The following is a 15,926-nucleotide window of genomic DNA, read 5'->3' on the forward strand; positions in this document are numbered from 1 at the left end:
AACATAGTTTTGGAAGTCCTAGCCATGGCAATCAGAGAAGTGAAAGAAATAAAAGGAATCCAAATTGGAGAGGAAGAAGTAGAATTATCACTATTTGCAGATGACATGATACTATACCTAGAAAATCCTAAAGACATCACCACAAAACTGTAGGAGTTCATCAACAAATTTGACAAAATCACAGGATATAAAATTAATACACGGAAACTGACTGCATTTCTATATACTAACAACGAATGATCAGAAAGAAAAATTAGGGAAACAATCCCATTTAACATTGCATCAAAAAGGAGTAAACCAACCTAAAGAGACAAAATACCTGTGCTCTGAAAACTATAAGACACTAATGAAAGAAATCAAAAATGACACAAACGGATGGAAAGACATACCATGCTCTTGGACTGGAAGACTCAATATTATCAAAATGACTATACCACCCAAGGCAATCTATAGATTCAATGCAATCCCTATCAAAGTACCAAGGACATTTTTCATTCACAGAACTCAAACAAAATATTTTAAAGTTTGGAAGCACAAATGACCCAGAATAGCCAAAGCCATTCTGAGAAAGAAAAATGGAGCTAGAGGAATCAGGTTCACTGATTTAAGACTATACTACAAAGCTACAGTCATCAAAACTGTATGATATTGGCACAAAGACAGAAACAGAGATCAGTGGAACAGGACAGAAAGGCCAGAATTAAACCCACACACCTAGAATCAATGTAGATATGACAAAGGAGGCAAGAATATACAATGGAGAAAAGACAGCCTGTTTAACAAGTGGTGCTGGGAAAACTGGATGGCCACATATGAAAGAATGAAATTAGTATACTTTTTAACACCACACACAAAAATAAACTCAAAATGTATTAAAGACCTAAACATAAGACCAGATACCATAAAACTCTTAGAGGAAAACATAGGCTGAACACTCTCTGACATAAACCACAGCAAAATCTTCTCAGATCCACCTCCTAGAGTAATGACAATAAAAGCAAAAATAAACAAATGTGACTTCATTAAACTTAAAAGTTTCTGCACAGCAAAGGAAACCCTAAACAAAACAAAAAGACAACCCACAGAATGGGAGAAAATATTTGCAAATAAAGTGACTGACAAGGGATTAATCTCCAAAATTTATAAATACCTTCTATAGCTCAATATCCCAGAAAACCAAACAACCCATCCAAAAATGGCCAGAAGATCTTAACAGAAAATTCTCTAAAGACAAACAGATGGCTAAAAAACACATGAAAAGATGTTCAACATGACTTATTAATAGAGAAATGCAAATCAAAACTACTATGAGGTACCAGAATGGCCATCAAACAATAAGTGCTGGAGAGGGTGTGGAGAAAGGGGAACCCTATTACACTGTTGGTAAGAATGTAAACTGGTGCAACCACTGTGGAAAACAGTATGGAGATTCCTCAGAAAGCTAAAAAGAGAATCACCATTTGATCCAGCAATCTCACTCATGGGCATCTATCCAGAGAAAACCATGACTCGAAAAGATACACGTATTCCAATGTTCACTGCAGCACTATATACAATAGCCAAGACATGAAAACAACCTAAATGTCCCATCAACAGAGGAGTGGCTAAAGAAGATGTGGTACATATACACAATTGAATATTACTCAGCCATTAAAAGGAAAGAAATAACACCATTTTTAGCAACATGGATGGACCTAGAAATTATCATGCTAAGTGAAGTGGGTCAGTCAGATGGTAAGACACCAACATCAAATGTTATCAGATTAAATGTGGAATCTTAAAAAAGGACACAATGAACTTCTTTTCAGAACAGATACTGACTCACAGACTTTGAAAAACTTATGGTTTCTAAATGAGAACGGCTTGGGGGTGAGGGGATGCACTGAGTGTCTGGGATGGAAATGCTATAAAATTTGGGTGTGATGATCTTTGTACAACTATAAATGTAATAAAATTCATTGAGTAAAAAATAAATTTTTTAGCTGAAAGTAAAATAAAATAAAATTCTTGTCTGCTTATCTAGGTCATCTTAAGGTCAGATTCCACTGATTTTCTCTGTGCTTCAGTATGGATAATATCTTTCTACCTTCATGTTTAGTCATTTTTAATTTTACCCTAGACCTCATAAGTGATAAGGTGTAGAGATTCTAGATTCTGTTATGTCCCTCTCTAGGGTATGGTTGACCCTTGAACAACATGGGGGTTAGGGGCACTGATCCACTGCCCAGTTGAAAATCCACATATAACTTCAGATTCCTACATCATTGGATTCAACTGGTTAGTACTATAGTATGTATTTACTGAAAAAACTCACATGTAAGTAGACCCATGTACTTCAAACCCATGCTGTTCAAGAGTCAAATGTACTGATTTGTTGTTGCTGTTGTTTTACTGGTAGGACAACCTGACTTACCTGAAACTCTAAATTCTGTCTCCTCTACTGTGGCAGCAGCCAAAATTTCCATTCATTTTTTTTATAGCCTTATCAGGCCTATCTGGAATCTTCACTACACACACACAAGTTCAGGACCAACCAGAGATTTGGGCAGATAATATAGAGAACTTGAGTTCCACTCTGTGTCTCTCCTCAAGGTGTCCCTCATCAATTTCCAGATATTGTGATTTCCTATAGGTTTCTATCCAGATTTATCCTCTTTATGTCACACTTATTAGGGCCTATCTTCAGGCAAATGCCCTTAAAAAATGGGAAACTCAGCCAATGACACTTTCTTCTTCTAAGCGTCAATTCTTTTTTCTGTTTCCACTAACTTTTAGTCACTCTCCAGTGCTTTCATATAGTGTTATTTACATTTGCACAGAGCTTATAAATTATATCTGTAAAGGAGAGTAGGTAAGTCTGATATGAGCTACTCCAGTTTTACATAAAGGAAATGGTTTTAAATAGAATTTATACTAATGATGATCAAACAAGAAAGGATCTTAGGAATTTGAAAGCTGAATTCAGCTTTATCTAAGACTGAAGTAGAAGAATGGTACTAGCTACAAGAGTCATATTCCTGATAGTCACAGACTAGAAAGACACTTAAAGAAATAGAAGCAATACAAGAATATGTAATACTTATAACACACCTCTACTATATTTAGATAGTGTTAAGTACAAGGGTCAAAACTGAGATGCTCTATGCTACTTATAATAAAGGAAATAAGGTAATTTAACAAAAACTGAATTATAAAATCAATGAATCAGCTGAACAAAGCCAAGTTCCTTTAAAAAATGGGAAATGGCTGAATATATATTAACATACCTAAAGAAAAAGCCTGTCAATCTTGTTGGTCAGCGAGAGAAACCAAGGGAAAAAAGGCACAGAGGCAAACCTCAGCAGTACCCATCTAAGCACTAATAGAGAAGTTATAACCAGCAGACTTCAAGTATTATAGTCTCAGACAAGATTATTCCTCTTGTGAAAATACATCAGGCTAATGATAAATGCAAATTATATAATTTTTTCTTGTTTACCTAATATTCACTAAACAATGTTCTAATTATAAACCTGACATCCCATGTGTGACAGTCTACACAGAGAGGATACTCACATTAACTCAAGTCTGTGTCAACCACTTCTCATAAATTAATAAATTGGAATGGTTATTTTACTATATTAATTTATTTGCTGCACCCATGCATATGGAAGTTCCTGGGTCAGGGATCGAATCTGAGCCACAACAGCCATAACACCAGATCCTTAACCCTCTGTGCTACAGCAGAAACTCCTCACAATGGTTATTTTAGACATTAGTCTCTGTAAGCCTAGTCAATATATTGTGCTCATGAAAGATCAGACCGTGCTCAAAATGTGCTTAATTTGGCTTTTAATTATGGAAGCAGAGACAAGATCTCCAGGCTAGATAATACCATGATCACACAGTACTTTGTGGGCTATTTATTTCCTAGATGTACAAATAAATACTTCATTGAGTAGTTCAAATCATTTTCTTTTTAATTACAAGAGTTTGAGATTTAAATTGTCATATTATTAAAGACTTAGCTTTGCTTTTTATCAGATCAGATGTGCTTGACTACACAAGACACAGTGGAACAAAGAGATACTACTGACAAAAGAGAACACTGGTGAAAGGTCAGGGAATCAGATACAGTCCCTGACATAAAATGCTCCTCAGACGTAACAGAAAAGAAACTCGTTCACAAAACTGGAGTGCCAAATTGTTTATAATAATTTATATTTACAATGACTAGTGAATCACTTAGACTATTCACCTACATAATGATAGTACGAGATCTCAATATTATATTTATTCCTACCTCTGCTGGTACTGCCTTGGTAGAAATCATATAGAATGGTTGTATCAGAATGTGAAGATGAACAGGTCCGAAATCAAACCTCATATATACCCAGTGAGATGTGTTATGAGACTTGCATCATAAAGGTCTATAAATATCAGAATTACACATTTCTTCCTGATGGCCAGAATTAGCTCTACATTTTGAATTTCCATTTAACACATATTGGTTGGGATGCTTTGTAAAAAGGATGAGGCAGGTGTAAAATAGAGGAAATAATTTTAATGATATTTTTAAGACTTTTTTTGACAGCTTTTCCCCTATTTGAATTCTTTCCCATTCTAATACTCCACTAGACTAAGAAAAGTTTGTGAGATCTTTGGAAGTGCTGATTTGTTATAAACTTAATGAGAGAAGGAAATACGCAAACTAAAAAATGGCAAAAAAAAAAAAAGGTTCAATAACATCTCTGTAGAAAATTACAATTAACTTTTTTTTCCAAATCTACTCTATTGCAAAGATCTTCACAGAATTTCTTTTATATCTTATATTAGCCTTGTTTGCTTGGAATTAAATATCCCTATTTTTTAATGATAATATTCCCAAATTCTTTTCCATTCTGGTTTTCCTCCTCAACATTTTACTCAAAAAACATTTTCTTTTAGTATTTATTATGTTCCAGGACCTACATTGGATGGTGGCAATTCAAAGACAAACATAAGATTCATCTCTTCCAAGGAGCTTATATTCAATATACATAAATCATGAAGTGAAGAGTTATAAAGATGTCTGAAATACAGAGTACAATAAGAGCATATGATAGTAAAATTAATACTAGCGCCTATTTAAGCCATTTAAGATCTCCTCTCAGCTTCCAGGCTTAAGAACCAAATTAAGCACATTGTGGTGAGGGTCTCTTCTCTCATGAGCACAAACATATTGACTAGGCTCACAGAGACTAATGTCTAAAATAACCATTCCCATTTATTTATTTGGCCATGCCCACGGCCTGTGGAAGATCCTGGGTCAGGGACCAATCCCATGCCAGAGCAGTGACCCGAGTCACAGCTGGGACAATGCTGGATCCTTAACCCACTGAGCCACCAGGGAACTCCTCAAATTTATTAATTTATGAGAAGTGGTTGACACAGACTTGAGTTAATGTGAATTAAACTCTCGAACATTGGTGGCTTAATACATGAAAAATGTTTTACTGCTTACTTACATTTATAGTCTAATGAACAGTGATAGGCAGCCCTTCTCCATCTCTTAAGTCTGCTTCCTGGAAAATATGGCCTCCAAGGTCACTGAGGCAGGAAAAAGACAGGCTGTTTGAGGCCAGGTTTGAGGCCAAGTGATCTGAATCCCTTCCCATATCACACTGTCCCAGAACTCAATCACATGAACCTAAACTAACAACAAGTGAGGCCATAGATATTTATTAAACACTAACAGACTCTGCCACAGTGGTAAAATAGAGAATAGTTTATTCTAAGAAAAGCTTCACAGAAAACATAATGCTTGTATTGGGTATCAGATCACTACCAGTTTCAACTCTACAGGATGGGAAGGCCAAGAGCATCAACTGAAAAATTATTATGAGCAGTAAGAGAATTCATCAAAGTAGAGGGGCACTCATTCATTCAATTGATAATTATTACTCTATGCCTATACTAGATTCATGGGAAACATCATAGAACAAAATAATTCTTTCGATTTTTAAATTAAAAAAAAAAACCTGTAGAGTTTATCATCTAGATTAGGGTGAGAGAAAGTAAATAATAAATATAATAAATAAAGTAAATTAGAAATTATATGTTAGCAGATAAAAGATTTGGAGAAAGAAAGAATAGAAACGGGAGAAGAATAGGTTTCATTTTTTAAAAAGTTGTCTGGGAGGTTTCATTCAGAGATTAATAGTGAAGACATGAAGGATGTGAAGGAGTTAGCCATAAGGATATCCTGTGGAAAAGCAATCAGTATGAAGGAAAAACCAGGACAATATCTTATGGTCAAGAACCTTCTTGGCACTGGGAACAGTAAGGATGCCAGTGTGGCTGAAGTAGACTGAACAACAGGAGAGAAGTAGGATATAAGGTCGGAGAAATAATGTGGCCATATCATTAAGGTTTTATAGGACTCTGGCCTTTTTCTGAGTGAGAAGGAGAGTCAATGAAGAGTTTTAAACATAGGAGTTACATGACACTTATTAAGTATAAAAATTGATTTACATTTGTAGCAAAAAACATATCCATAGGAAAAAAAACTAGAGAAATGTGTAAAACCTATATAAAAAAATTTGAAACGCCCATGAAGGACACAAAAGAAGATCTGAATAAGTAAGAAGATATATACTTTTCTTAGATAAAAGGATTCAGCATTATAAAAAAAATTTTTCCTGTGTTCATTTATCAGTTAAATGCAATTAACCCCTCAAAAAATCCTGTTTTTTCTTCTGGACAGATAAATTAATTCTAAAGTTCATATGAAAAAATAAAAAATTAAGGATGGTAAGGGGTGTGATAGTACAAAAACTAGACTTATCATATAATAAATCTCACTATAAAGATTCAGCAATTAAAAGAGGTGTACCAGAGTTCCTGTCGTGGCGCAGTGGTTAACGAATCCGACTAGGAACCATGAGGTTGCGGGTTCGGTCCCTGCCCTTGCTCAGTGGGTTAACGATCCGGCGTTGCCGTGAGCTGTGGTGTAGGTTGCAGACGCGGTTTGGATCCCGCGTTGCTGTGGCTCTGGTGTAGGCCAGTGGCTACAGCTCCGATTGGACCCCTAGCCTGGGAACCTCCATATGCCGTGGGAGTGGCCCAAAGAAATAGCAAAAAGACCAAAAAAAAAAAAAAAAAGAGGTGTACTGGCACATGGATAGACCAAATGAAAATGAGAGAAATTCCAGTAAACACACATGAAAGTTAGTATATAACAAAGTTGGCATTTCAGACCGGTGGGGGAAATTCATGAACTTCACAAATACTTACTAGGTACTTACTATGTTTTAGAAGCTATTCTAGCAGTAAAAAAATGAATAAAAATTCCTGTCCTCATGAGTATGACACTCTAATGAGAATTATGACATTTAAATCAATAATGGTGGGAAGACTGGATAGCTATATTAAAGACAATAAATCTGGATCCATACCTCATACCATACACATAATCCCAATAAATAAACAAATATTTAATTTTTAAAAAGAACCTGCAGCAAACATGGGAAAATTCTTTATAACCTTAGAGTTTAAGTATGACTCAAACTCAAAATTTAAGGAAAAAATACCTGAAGATTTTGACTACAGACCAAAAAAAAAAAAAAAAAAACTACTGTATGGAAAAATAAATACCATAGACTAGGTTAAAAAGAACAAAATAAACTACAATTATTTTAAATTAATACAATACACGAAAGGCTAACCTCCCTAATACACGAAATTTTCTAGATATGACAAGAAAAGGATAAATAACACAATTTTTTTAAAATAAGCAAATATATTAATACTTAACAGAAAAGATTTATACTTAGTATTTAAACAATGAAAGATGCCTGATTTTATGCATAATTAGGAAAACATAAATGAAAAGAACTGAGATATTATAAAATTCATCTATCAGATTGGCAAAAATCCTGAAGTTTGACAACTCTGTTGCATGGGAAATAGGTACTCAAATACATCACAGGTAGGAGTTCAAAACAGCATTATAATCCTTATAGAGAACAATTTGGCAACACCTATTAAAACCACATATGTATGTATCTTTAACTTAGAAATCTCACTGCCCAGGAATTTATTTAAGATAAATAATTTCACACATACAGATTTACATGTGAAGGTTATTTGCTTTAGCACTGTGCTTATAATAACATCCACTGATGAGTTCAAAGAGAAAAATCAAACCCAAAAGGAAATAGAAGAAAAGAAATAACAGAAATCAATTAGCTAAACTACTTGTGCTTACATTTTTTATAACATCTTTGTGCAGAAGGACTGTGTTTCTCCAGTTTCACAGATGAGTTGATTGTGACTCAAAGACGTGAGGCAACTAGTCCACCACCACACAGCATGTCTGGGCAAAGCCTGCCTTACAACTATGTTGAAGTCCAAACCTTGTATTTTTAAGCAAAACTCCATACTGTCTAACATGAAAATACCTAACAAGAGCAATAAAATGATTCACACTCTGACTGATTTATTCCAGGCCCAGAAAGCTACCCTAAAACTAAGAAAAATACTAAAAAGAAAAATCCATATGTACAGATTTGATTTATTCATTTCACAAATATTTATTGATTGCTCATTATGTGTCAGGAAACACCCTTAAGCAACTTATAAGAAATAAATGCAAACATTTAACCTGACAGAGGTGACGGGCTGGCACCCTGTCCCCTGCACTTCTCCCAAGGCCCTGCCGAAGCCAGTAGTCAGGTGCAGCTCCCCAAGGGGATACTCCTTGAGTGCCAGGCTCTGGTGGCCAGAGAGGAATGCATTTCTGAGCCTCACAGGTCTGAAACCACAGCAAGACAGTTGGAAAGACAATGAAGAACCAGGGCAAAGTTAAACAATAAGGTTTATCTCCCATACAAGGCCATACCATCAAGACTTGGAGAGGAGTTCTTGTTGTGGCACAGTGGGTTAACGAATCCGACTAGGAACCATGAGGTTGCGGGTTCAATCCCTGCCCTTGCTCAGTGGGTTAACGATCCAGCGTTGCCGTGAGCTGTGGTGTAGGTCGCAGACGCGGCTCGGATCCTGCGTTGCTGTGGCTCTGGCGTAGGCCGGCGGCTACAGCTCCGATTAGACCCCTAGCCTGGGAACCTCCATATGCCGCGGGAGCGGCCCAAGAAAAGGCAAAAAGACAAAAAAAAAAAAGACTTGGAGAGATAGCCATCTTGCCTAATACACAGAAACAAACAAGCAAAGAGTCAAGAAAAATGAGGAAACAAAGGAATATGACACAAACGAAAAAACAAGCTAAACCCCAGGAAAACAAAACATAAACAACAAAGTGAAATAGAGGTAAGTCATTTACCTGATTAACAGTCAAAAGTAACAGCCAAAAAGATGCTAACCGAATAGGGGGACGAATGTCCTCAAATAGGGGGACAAATAGAGAACTTCCACAAGGAAATAGAAAATAGGAGTTCCCGTCATGGCTCAGCAATTAAAGAACCCAGGAGGACATGGGTTTGATCCCTGGCCTCACTCAGTGGATTAAGGATCTGGCGTTGCCATGAGCTGTGGTGTAGGTCGCAGATGCAGCTCAGATCCCGCATTGCTGTGGCTGGGGTGTAGGCTGGCAGCTATAGCTCCTGTTGGACCCCTAGCCTGGGAACCTCCATATGCCAACCCTGAAAAGACAAAGAAAGACCAAAAAAAGAAGAAAAAAGAAAAGAAAGGAAAAATAAATAGAAAGTATAAGAAAGTACCAAACAGTAGTCATGGAGCTGAAGAATACAATGACTGAACTAAAAAATACACCAGAGGGGTTCAATAGCTGACTAGATAAAGGAGAAAGAATCACTGATTTGGAATACAGGGCAGTGGAACTCACCAAAACAGAGCAGCAAAGAGAGAAAAGATTTTAATAAGTGAAGACAGCTCATAGGACTAATGAAGCAACATTAAGCAGAATAACATTCAACGGGCTATGCCCAGCCCCACGCAGCTGCCTAGGGCTCCCTGAGGGCTCTGTGGGTGTGTGGCTGGTCAGGTGGCGGCTTCCAGGACCGTCCGGCCCGGCACTGTGCTGATGGCCCTGCTCCCACGGCCCATGCTCGCCCTCTTCCTCCTGCTCCTGACTGCTTCTTTCCAATGCCAAGAGCAGGCCCGGCCCACCGACTGGAGGGGCCACCCTGAAGGCCATCCGGAAAAGCATTCACAAGATAGACACATACCTCAAGGCCGCCTTGGACCTCCTGGGAGGCGAGGATGAGCTCTGCCAGTATAAGTGCAATGACAGATTTTCCAACTCTTTGGTGTTCATCTTAACATCAGCATCCCTTCCCTGACAAAGTGCTGCAATCAGCATGAGAGGTGCCATAAGACCCAAGGCAAAAGCAAAAATGACTGTGATGAGGAGTTCCAGTATTGCCTGTCCAAGATCTGCCAAGATGTGCAGAAAACACTAGGACTAGCTCAATATATTCAGGCATGTGAAACCACAGTGGAGCTCTTCTTTGACAGTATTATACATTTAGGCTGTAAACCATACCTGGACAGCCAACGAGCTGCATGCAGATGTCACTACGAAGAAAAAAGAAGATGCTGACTGGTGATAACAAAAGCTGAGGACAGAACTAACCTTTGACAAAATACTGATGCTTTTACAGTATAATGCTGCCTTATTTTTGTGAAAGGATTATTTTAAGACCTTATTTTGACATTAAAACTTTAAACTAAAGACATAAATGGAGATTATCTTCCTGGACATTGCTGCCGTAGTGTGCCAAATTGTCTTGACCAATCTCAGAAAGAGATGCATGTTAAGTGGAGAAGTTTCTAAAAGAAAGAGTATGTAACTCAACTTTCACAACTGTATTTACCAAAGTAAGGTCAACTGTAAAATTCATTATAAGGTATGTTCAACATTGTCTTATTTGGAAATAAGGAGAAATCTTCACTTAGAAGTATGTTTATTTACTGTAAAATTTAAAATACACATTTAGGCCTGGAAAAAAAAAGAATAACATTCACATTATAGGGATCCCAAAAGGAGAAAAGAGAGAGGAAGGGGCAGAAGGTTTATTCAAAGAAACAATGGCTGAAATGTCCCTAACCTAAGGAAGGACACAGACAACCAGATTCATGTATACGAATGTCCGATCATTATGTTGTACACCTGAAACTAAGGGAATGTTGTATGTCAATTATACTTCGTTAAAATGACATTAAAATGGGAGTTCCCATCGTGGCACAGCAGAAATGAATCTGACTAGGAACCATGAGGGTTCAGGATCAATCCTTGGCCTCCTCGCTCAGTGGGTTAAGGATCTGGCATTGCCACGAGCTATGGTGTAGGCTCAGATCCTACGATGCTGTGGCTGTGGCGTAAGCCAGCCACTGTAGCTCCAATTAGACCCCTAGCCTGGGAACTTCCACATGCCGCAGATGTAGCCCTAGAAAGAAAAAAAAAAAGACATTAAAATGATCACTGTCAAGAAGATGATGCAATGTAAAAAAGCATTTATGAGATAATGTTAAACAGAAAAAGTTGACTACACTGTTTGATTTCTTCTATGTAAAAACAACTGGTCATGAGACTCAGTCCAAAGGCTGAACTGACTTGAAGTTATGTGATGAGAGATGGGGATGGGATCTGAGGTAAATTTCTAAATAAAAAGTTTTGATGGAGGAGTTCCCACTGTGGAGCAGTGGGTTAGGAATCTGACTGCAGCAGCTTAGATGGTGGAGGCGTGGGTTTGATCCCTGGCTTGGTCCAGTGGGTTAAGGATCCACTGTTGCCACAGCTGTGGCACAGGTCACAGTGCAGCTTGGATTCAGCCCCTGGCCCTGGAACATCCATATGCCACAGGTGCATCCAATTAAAAAAAATTTTTTTTCAATGGAAAAAGAATGAGATAGAAAACAAAAATGCAATGTAGAAAAATCAATAAAGCTTAAAATTGTTTTTGAAAAAATTAATAAATAAACCCTTAGGAAAAAACATAAAATGTTTATATCAGAAATTAAAGGTGAACATCACTAGACTCTTCAGATATTTAAAAAGTAATGAGACTAACATAAACAACATTATTCCAATACATTTGACATCTTATGAAATGGAAAAACTCCTTAAATACAGCTTATCAAAACTAGCACTTGAATAAAGAGAAAGCTGAATTTCCTATTTCTGTTAAAGGTACCAAGTACACAATTTATAACTCTCACAAATAAAATGCTATTGTCAGATGATCTCACTTATAAATTTTTCTAAGCATCTAACAAACAATACTAATTTTGTCAGGTGAACAGAAGGAAAGGAACATTGCCAAATTCAATTTATAAGACTGATATAAACTTGAAACAAAAATCCAGAAAGGGTATAAGAAAAAAAAGAAACCTGCAGGCCAATATTCTCTTGAATACACATGTGCAACCCCTAAACAAAATACTTGAAAGTCAAGTTTAATAATATATAAGAAGAATAACATAAATCAATGGGGTTTATTTCAGGAATGCAAGATTGGTTAAACATTCAAAAACCAATGTAGAGATTTCTGTTTCAGCCATTATGGAGTAATAGGTACTTAATTTATCCTTTTACTTAAGCAACTAAAAATAAATAAAGACAAGAAATATAAAACAATGTCACACAAAAGGCAGCACAGGATTCCTGAGAGGAGGGTAATAAATGAGGTCAACTCTATGATTACCACCATTTATTGGCTGGAGAAAACTTCCAGGCAATAGCACAGGGAGAGACATTCAGGTGGAAATGGGTCTTCCTGATTTGGGGACAGAGTTTAGAAGATGAGGAGGCCAAGGCAGCCAAAAGTCCACACAGCAGATCACCAGACAGAGAACTGCCCAGAGAGAGAAAACTCCACAGATCTGCAGAACTCTGCTTAAGTCTTCAACTGAATACAATATAGGCAGCATACACGTGTCAGGAAAACAATCAAGGTTGAAGGAAAAAAGCAGGTGGAAATATTCATGAAATTCACACAAGGCTGGAACAGTTCATACTCCCAATAGCCAAAGTAGAGAAACCTTGTAATACACGAGTATCAGGTAGTGTACTCAGAATGGCATTGGCTCAGCAGTGGGGGTAAATTATATCTAGGTTAAAAATTTCTCTAGTCTCACTAAGTTCAAAAACAAACCTAGGGGTTCCCGTCGTGGCTCAGTGGTTAATGAACCTGACTAGGATCCATGAGGACACAAGTTCGATCCCTGGCCTCACTCAGTGGTTAAGGATCTGGCATTGCCATAGCTGTGGTGTAGGTTACAATGCTGCTCGGATCTTTCTTTGCTGCAGCTGTGTCATAGGCCAGCAGCTACAGCTTTGATTTGACCCCTAGCCTGGGAACTTCCATATGCCATGAGTGTGGACCTAAAAAGACAAAAGACAAAACAAACAAACAAAATCTAAAGGATCATATTGTTTTTGAATAAATTAACAACATCCTAGGAAAAACCTAAAAATTATTTAAATAAATACAAACAATGCAACAAACCCAGAAGTGACATAGAATAGAATTAGTGAACAAAGAGCTATTATAAATATATCCCATTCTAGGAGTTCCCGTCATGGCGCAGTGGAAACGAATCTGACTAGGAACCGTTTGCAGGTTCAATCCCTGGCCTTGCTCAGTGGGTTAAGGATCTGGCGTTGCCATGAGCTGTGGTGTAGGTTGCAGACCCAGCTTGGATCCCATGTTGCTGTGGTGTAGGCTGGCAGCTATAGCTCCGATTGGACCCCTAGCCTGGGAACCTCCACATGCTGCAGGTATGACCCTAAAAAGAAAAATAAATAAATAAATAAATAAATAAATAAGTAAATAAATATATCCCATTCTAAAATGGCTGAAGAAAGTATGAGCATGTTAAGGAAAGTATATAGAAATAGTTTTTTCCATCTGTTATAAATCTCTTTAAGAGTTGATTTCCTGTTAATGCCAAAAATAATAATAGTTATGTATTGTGGGATTTGATAACAGGATGACTGAAAGTATATGACAATAATAACAGAAAGACCAAAAGAGGGGAATACAGGATACTATTAAAAGGTTTTTATAATTGAACTGCTACAGTATTAATTGAAAGTAGACTATGATAAGATGCATTCTAAAACCCAAAAGTGACCACACCAAAACAAACAGAAGCAAAGAGATTACAGCTAATTCAAAGGCAACTAAGAGGAATTATAAAAACATTCTTCTAAGGGGAAGAAAGTGGGAATGCCTATATTAAAATCAGACAAAGAGGAGTTCCCATCGTGGCTCACTGGTTAACGAATCTGACTAGGAACCATGAGGTTGCGGGTTCGGTCCCTGGCCTTGCTCAGTGGGTTAAGGATCTGGTGCTGCCATGAGCTGTGGTGTGGGTCGCAGACGCAGCTCGGATCCTGCATTGCTGTGTCTCTGGCGTAGGCTGGTGGCTACCGCTGTGATTAGACCCCTAGCCTGGGAACCTCCATATGCTGCAGGTACAGCCCTAGAAAAGGTAAAAAGATGGAAAAAAAAAAAACAACAAACAACCAAAGTAAGTTTAGAGCAAAGAATATAATTATGGATAAAGAGAGTCATTTCATAAGGATCAAGGGGCCAATTCATCAAGAGAACATAACAATCCTAAACTGTTTTTGCACCTAATAGCAAAACTTTAAAATGCATGAAACAGAAACTAATAGGAGAAATAAAAAATAGAAAAATCCATAACTATAATTGTAAATTTCAACAAAACAGATTATCAGTTAAAAACATAGAAGACCTGAACCACACTATCAATTAGATCTGACATTTATCAAACACTCCACTCATTAAAATCATACTACATGTACTTTTCAAGTATACATGGAACATGGTAAGTAATAGGTATGCTAGTCATATTATGAGCCTAAAACAAGTCGCAATAAATTTAAAGGACTTCAAATCATACAAGGTCTATAATGTCAACAGAGTAGCATTAAATTAAAAATCAATAATACCAAGTATCTAGAAATCCCCAAATCTTTGGAAACTAAACAACACACTCTGAATAACCTATGAATCAAAGAAGTTGCAAGGGAAATCAGAAACTAAATGAACTAAATAAAATTGAAAACCCAACATATGGAAAATGGTGGCAACAAAAACAGTGGTTTCAGAAGAAATTATAGCATTAGATGTTTATCGAAGAAAGAAGAAAGGTCACCAGCCCTAACCTAAGGCACCTTGGCAAGCTTCTTCCCCCTCCAGTAAGACACTGCCTTACCTTCTTCAATAAGGTCTGAATCTCAAGGTGGGTGGTGGGGAGGTGTTCACTAAGTTTGTTTCTTCCTTAGGTATAGCACACCCTCTCAGGCTAAAGGTCTGTCATTCCTATATTCTTTAGGTTTCACTATACCTTTATTACTAGGTAATCCTCTTCTGCATATTTAATGATTCTTTATATATCTGATATTCAAATTACTGGTCAAATTATTATTTTGGTTTCTGTCTCCTGACTGGACCTAACTAAAATAGAATTGGTACTGGCAGGAGAGAGAACTTCAAGGGTAAGATTCTGGGATCAATTTGGCCATGGCCCTTGGGTTTAAGTGCAGGAATAAATTCCTTGACAACAGGAAATGGGAGGCTATTAATCCACAGCATGCAGCAGCATCACAATTAGTTGTGATGAAGTATCAATGTAACTGAGCAGGACCCTGTGAGGCCTTCCCAGGGTGGACCCCAACTCACGGCCTCCATCTGCCTCTTTATCTATAGAAAAACTTTAGTCAAAGAACAAATTTCATCAGGAAAGTGAAAAAAATACAGAGAAAAAAAAAACAGTAATAACAATTCAGTCATTCAACAAACTCAAGGACCTTCAGTTCTTCAAAGACTATAGGTAATATTCTGAGCCATGTCCTTGAAGCTGTTTTGCAGGTGCTGAAGCCCCCACTGGGTGGAAGAAGGCAATTGTGTGCTGCCCACAAGTATGTAGATCTCAGACTGGGTGGAACCAGAAGGTTG

At 37.3% G+C, this 15,926-nt stretch overlaps 1 protein-coding gene and 1 pseudogene across 7 annotated transcripts in view; one reads left to right on the forward strand and one right to left on the reverse strand.

Annotated features, from left to right (window-relative positions):
* The window catches only part of NRG4 (neuregulin 4), a 131,785-nt gene that overhangs the window by 57,504 nt on the left and 58,355 nt on the right, over nucleotides 1–15,926 (reverse strand). The window lies entirely within an intron of this gene.
* Nucleotides 10,019–10,537, forward strand: LOC125135567 (group XIIA secretory phospholipase A2-like; annotated as a pseudogene).

This window comes from Phacochoerus africanus, chromosome 9 (genome assembly GCF_016906955.1).
Source record: "Phacochoerus africanus isolate WHEZ1 chromosome 9, ROS_Pafr_v1, whole genome shotgun sequence".
NCBI classification, from domain to species: domain Eukaryota; kingdom Metazoa; phylum Chordata; class Mammalia; order Artiodactyla; family Suidae; genus Phacochoerus; species Phacochoerus africanus.